We start from the raw sequence: 5,976 nt of genomic DNA on the forward strand, positions 1-5,976 counted from the left end.
ATGCAGAACCTCTACAGGATTCTTGTCAATTTGCCCTGCCGTTCCAAATAATTAAAGGAGAAAAAGAATGTTTATTGAGGGCTTACTATGCGCCTGAAGTGTTTTAAGTGTTTGCTTGCGTCTACTCTGGGTGGTCCGCATCCCACGTCGTCTCCCACCCTTCGCTCCCGCTCCGGGCTTGCCCTCTTGCCCCACACCTCCCCATTCTTCACAAGGCATCTAGCGAGGTCGTTAATTTTTAAAGGTAAATCAGATCAAATCATGTTCCCTTCCGAGGCTTCCACCGAGCCTCGAATCAAATCCCAATTCTTAGCGACATCGCCTATGGTTACGTTTACTGGGCCTTGGGTAGCTCAGGCGCGGTCCCTTGCAAGGGACCCGATTTCACCGCGGAGGGAGGGCCCTCCCGAGGCTCAGGGGCGGGACTTCGCGTGCGGTGGGTGGAGCTCCAAATCGAGTTTGAGCTGAGCCGGAGCCGGGAGGTTTTCGACTGAGGGCGAGCGAGGGGAGCAAGTCTGGAATAGGGCTGAAGCAGGTCCGCGGACCCCGCACGCTCCTGCGGGCCCCGCGGAGCGATTGCGGCCGAGGTGAGCGTCTATCCCTGGGCTGGGGCGGGCGGAGCTGTGTTAGCGCGGCCGTCCTCGGCTTCTCGCGGGGGACAGTGGCGGTGGGGGGGAGTTCCCACGGGACCCTGCGCGGAGGCGCGGAGGTGGCGGCCTTGGGGAGCCTGCGGGAAAGGCAGCTAGAGGGGCTGGGCGGCCTGCCCCAACCCTCCCTGAACCCCGCCTCCTCTCCCCTCCCCCAGACCTCGGCTGGCGCCAGTGGAGAGCTAGCCGCATCTTCTGGGGCAGCCCGGCAGCGGCCGGCGGCGCGGCGAGAGAGCGGCCGACAGAGGGGATGCGAGGTACCGGCATTAGCCATGGCCCAGTGGCCCTAAAGAGGGAGTAGAGGCCGGGCCTTCACCGTTTCTCACTGGTTCGAGGAAGGCGGCCTCAGAGGAGAGGGAAGGTGAGGGGCGGGCGGGCAGGCTTCGCGGGTAACTACTAGGCGTTGCATGTATATGTTTTGGTATCTAAATGGTACTACACACACACTCGTACACACATTCATTTCGACTAATTGCTTGTTTAAAAATCTAAGAATATGTCTTGTAGATCTTCTTATATCCGGGAATCCAAATTTATGTCGGGTTTTAAACAGCTGCATTGTATGATTGTACTACAGTTTATTTAACCATTTCCCGATTGATATACATTAGCTTGTTTCTCTGTTGGGGGAGGGAGGTGACTATTGCAAGCCATGCCATAATGAATGGATTTGTGTATATGTATCATGCACATGTATGAGTATTTCTGTAGGACAAATTCTTAGAAGAGTAATTGCTTGGTCAAGGTGTATATGCATTTTGAATTTTGATAGCTTTGTCCAAATTGCCTTCGAAAAAGCCTGTACTAATTTACTCTTCAATGTTGTGCGAGAGTGCCTATTTTTCCAGTTGCGCCAACACGTATTATCAATCTTTGTAATTTTAGCCAATTTAAAAAGCAAAAAATCGTATGTCATTGTTTTCATTTGCATTTCCCTGATTACTGGTGAAATTGATCATATTTTTGTTTGTCCGATTACAAAAGTAAATAGGCAAATTATCAATAGATAGGCAGTTTTCCTATCTATAAGCAATAAGCATTTTGAAATTTTAATAATTAAAAAAACCTGTTCGCAATAGCAAGAGAAACGAATAAAAATATCTGGAAGTAAACTATAAAACTTTATTGACGAATACAATAAAAGAACGTCTGCATAAAAGGAGAAGGAATACTATGCTTCTGAATAAGAAGGCTAAATATTGTAGTGATGTCCATTTTTCCTATATTGGTTTACACAGTTGATACAATTTCAATAAATATACCAAGTTTTTTGGAACTTAATGATTCTAAAGTTCATCCAGGAAAAAAATGGCTAAGAATAACTGAAAAAAAACATTTTAAAACGTAAGTAAAAATAGGGGTATTTGTACTACTGGCTATTAAAATGTACTCTAAAGGAACTATTTAAATTAGAATGGACAGAACAATGCGTTAGAATGGAAAAGCCCACAAATCGAGCCAGATTGGATCCCAAGATTTATTGGAGAAACATTGTTGGCTAGACGTGGAAAAACTGCCATATTAAAAGCTTCAGGCATTTTCCCCCCATCCCCGAAGCTTGAATTTTCCTTTGAGGGCAGACTCCTTTGTTTGGAGAAAACCACTTTATTGGATCTTTTTAGTTATGCCAAGGTAAAGCTTCAGTAGTTAAAATTGGTGGCTTTGGAACTAGAACTAATGATGTGGCCTTTAGTTAGATTAAGATGGATTCAGGTTAGCCTGCAGTGCGGCGAGGGAAGGAGTCTGGATAATATAGGTTTAAAAATTTTTTTTCTTATCTAATGGGCAAAAAATGTTATGTCATTGTTTGCATTTGCATTTGTGTGCTTATTGTGAGATTGAACGTCTTTTAAATGTTAGTCCAGGATAGTATGTTATTCCTGGAGGCAGGTAACAATGGGGGACTCTTTGCTCCCCTTCCAGAACAGAGTTTGCCTAATTGGTACAGCCCTGCCCGGAAGCGTGAGAATAAACAGGTTGACTTTTTAAATTTTCTTCAAGCACTAGGCTCTAGACACCTAGATCGGGGGCGGAGGCAGTTTTCAGGACATGGCCGAGATTTGGCGCTGAGCTGTGTCATCGCGAGGTTTGGCAACCAGCTCCGCAGTGGGTCGGAAACCTCGTGGTAGGCTAGATCCCTGCAGGACGGGAGGTTCCTCCCTTCCCCCGAAAAACTCCCAGTCATTTTCATGAAGCCCCGCCTTTCTCCTTTTTAGGAGCGTGCACCGGCTCTCGCGATATCTCATGTTTCCTAAAGGCGAGGCGCGGGCGGCATCCTGCGGTGAATTAACAAGGTCTCGCCGAAGCTAAAGCGTAATATCGCGATAGTTCTCAGCGCATGCGGGAGCCGGCCATGGTACAGTCGCTCCGCCCCTCGCTCCTTCGTTAGATTGTGCGTCATTTGCTTTTCGCTTCGCGTAGGGTAAAGGTACTTCGGCTTTGGTGGGAGGGAGGAGGGGTCTGGAAAGGGCTGGGCTCAGGCTTTTCCCGTCCGGTAGAGGTTCTCGCGGGATCGCGTGGAGGCGGCGGTGCCTCGACTACTGACTGCAGTAGCGGCGGAGGCGGCAAGGTCTTCGGCTCGTGCCGTTCTAAGCTGGAGAATTCTCGCGGGAGCGGGGTTACGTCCTCGTGGGATTCGTTGGCGGTGGCGGAGGTAGCTTGGGCGGGGGGGGGGGGGGGACCAGTGACTAGGGTCGGTCCGCCTGGTGTTAAGATGGCGGCGGAGGCTGATGTCTGTCCGGCCAGGACCCAGCACTGAGGTGTTGACTATCCGCCTTTATGACGCCTCTAAGGTACCTGGCGTTAAGCAGCTGACGATTGGCGAAACGCTGGGGTGCCGGTAAACCAGACCTGAGGTGAAAACCACCTCGTTTCTAGTCCGTTGAGGCGACACCATTTCCCGGGCCTCGGCCGCGTGTGGGCCCGCCTTTGCCCCACCGATCGGTCAACGCCTCCGTTGTTGCCGCCGCAGTGGGCGGATTGGGAAGGGTGGGAGGGGAGTCGAGTTCGCTGGGGAGTGGGGTTGGTGGTTAAATTGAACGGTGGGAAAGAGGGAAGCAACCAACAACGACTGGTCCTTTCCCCCTACCTTTTCTGTCGGCCAGCCTCGGTTCTCAGCACCTCAGACGACTCCGATGAATACCGCGGTTTTTCTCGAGGTGGGGTCATCTTCGCCAACTCTCCCGGTTTTAAAGCTAAGGCTTAGGGGTCAAGCAGTAGTGTCTGCGTACTCCTCCTCCTCTGCCCCTTCCAATTTTGTCGTCCTATCTAATCTTCATTTACTTGGATAGTTGGCTCGTATGTAAGGGAGGGGGGAGCCAGTGCTTTTCCCTGTCACTCCTTCCCCAGTCCTAAATTCGAGCTTAGTCTGAGTCCCCTAGCCCGCCCTGTCTCCCTCTTCCATTGGTCCCCTTGGCGCAGATGTTGAATAGAGCCTACCCTGTTGCCTGCATTTACTCCATCTTTGTGGATGGAGCCATAGTAGCCTTCCATTTCCTCAAGTCTTCATGTTTGTTTGACTCTGATCCGGATTTCTTAGCTCTGCATGCTGCGAAACTATGAATGGGTCGATGGTTGGATATTGCAGTTTAAGTGGCCTTTTCGTTCAGGGCCATTAGCCTTCCTTTCCTCATTCCTCCCCCTCTGAAGGCTGCAGAGGATAACTCTCCAGTAAACTGGCTTTCCGTCTTCCGTCCCTCTTATATTTCCCCTGCAAGCCTCAGAGCCTTGCTCTGAGTTTCTGGAGCCTCTTGGTCTGTGGACATCTATTTACACCTCTAACCTGCTTCTTATTTCTTAATCTTTCTATCCCCCACTCCCCTTCTCCTTTTCCAGGAGCTGAATCCCCTAGAAGGAAGATATTCTCCTGTGAGGCTTCACTACATTTTACCCCTTCCATGTACTAGAAAACAGCGTTGATTGTCCTGCCCCTCAATCTGCCCTATTGTTTATTTCCTCTTCCCCCCCATGCCACCGTTACTATCGCCAGTTAATTCCTAATTTGTTTCTTCTTTGTAGATTACATGTTCAGCATTGTTTTCTTTTATCCCTAGTGTTGCATAGATTGAGGAGACACCAACATTCCCCAGTCATAGGCGGATTCCTGGTATGGTGGAAATAATTGTGTGTGTTTTGGGTTCACATTGAACCTTGTGACCTTGGGCAAATTTTCAGATTCTCAGTTCATATATATATATATATATATATGTATAAAATGGGGATAGTTGTGCTTATATTAAAGGGTTGTTGCTAGAATTAGTAAAAAAAAAAAAAACAACAAAATGTCAACTGTCTAATGGTAGGCACACAATAAGTTAGGATTACCTACTTTTTGGTTTAAGAATACATTGGTAGGCCGGGCGGGCCCAGCACTGTGGGAGGCCAAGGTGGGCTGATCATCTGAGGTCGGGAGGTTGAGACCAGCCTGACCAACACGAAGAAACCCCTTCTCTACTAAAAATACAAAATTAGCCGGGCGTAGTGGCCCATGGCTGTAATCCCAGCTACTCAGGAGGCTGAGGCAGGAGAATGGTTTGAATCTAACCTGGGAGGCAGAGGTTGCAGTGAGCTGAGATGGCCCCTTACACTCCAGCCTGGGCAACAAGAGTGAAACTCTGCCTTTTAAATACATTGGTAGATGTACTTGTGTCATATGCTGGTTTTTATGACCTGGGAAAGAATAAGAGATTTTTGTTTCTTCAAGTATACATTTGTGGCATATTTCTAGGCCAGATCTATAACTTTTATACATTTTTTCCTCCTCATAGGCCAAACTTTTTATCTCCAGTGGTTCATGATGTTTGAACATGATTCCCACTCTGTTTCCTTGTAATGGTCTAGCAACTTCAGTGCCTAATCACTGTCCTGGAATAACCACCAGCCATAATGTTCCTGTCCAGAACCACACCCAAGTGTTCTACCTTTTGGAAGGGGTGCCTCATGCGTTGCCTACTCATTTCTTCCACTCCTTCAAAAGCAGTCTGTCCTGTCATTCACTCTACAAAAGTAATTTGGTGCCATGCATTTCACCGTGGTAAAAGGAACTTCTGTTAGCTGCTAATTTTCAAGTGTTCACGCTGCTTTCCCCCACCCTCATTTGTTTGGTCCCTCAGATCACTGTGGGGATCTGCTATTTGGCATCTTCTTACCTGAGTAAGATAATTCCTATCCGAGAGAGAAAGATCATTTGGAATACCAAGCTTGTTTTCTGTGGCGAATTACTGCTGGCTCTTAAATACACTATTTCCTATTGTGTTATTGCCATTTTATATTTTTTAATGTACTTATTCAACAGAAGTGACTATATTTGACTTGGAGAAGGTTTTCCTTA

The 5,976-nt window shown here is 48.0% G+C and overlaps 1 protein-coding gene across 1 annotated transcript in view; it reads left to right on the forward strand.

Annotated features, from left to right (window-relative positions):
- The first annotated feature begins 462 nt into the window (after nt 1–462).
- LOC108295434 (E3 ubiquitin-protein ligase HUWE1-like) overlaps nt 463–5,976 on the forward strand; it is a 64,786-nt gene continuing 59,272 nt past the window's right edge. Inside the window, exons 1-2 of the mRNA XM_037734590.1 lie at nt 463–587; nt 806–904. The gene's annotated coding sequence lies outside the window, so the exon portion shown is untranslated. The remainder of the gene's footprint in view (nt 588–805; nt 905–5,976) is intronic.

The sequence above is a fragment of the Cebus imitator genome, unplaced genomic scaffold (genome assembly GCF_001604975.1).
Source record: "Cebus imitator isolate Cc_AM_T3 unplaced genomic scaffold, Cebus_imitator-1.0 Scaffold640, whole genome shotgun sequence".
In the NCBI taxonomy this organism is placed as follows: domain Eukaryota; kingdom Metazoa; phylum Chordata; class Mammalia; order Primates; family Cebidae; genus Cebus; species Cebus imitator.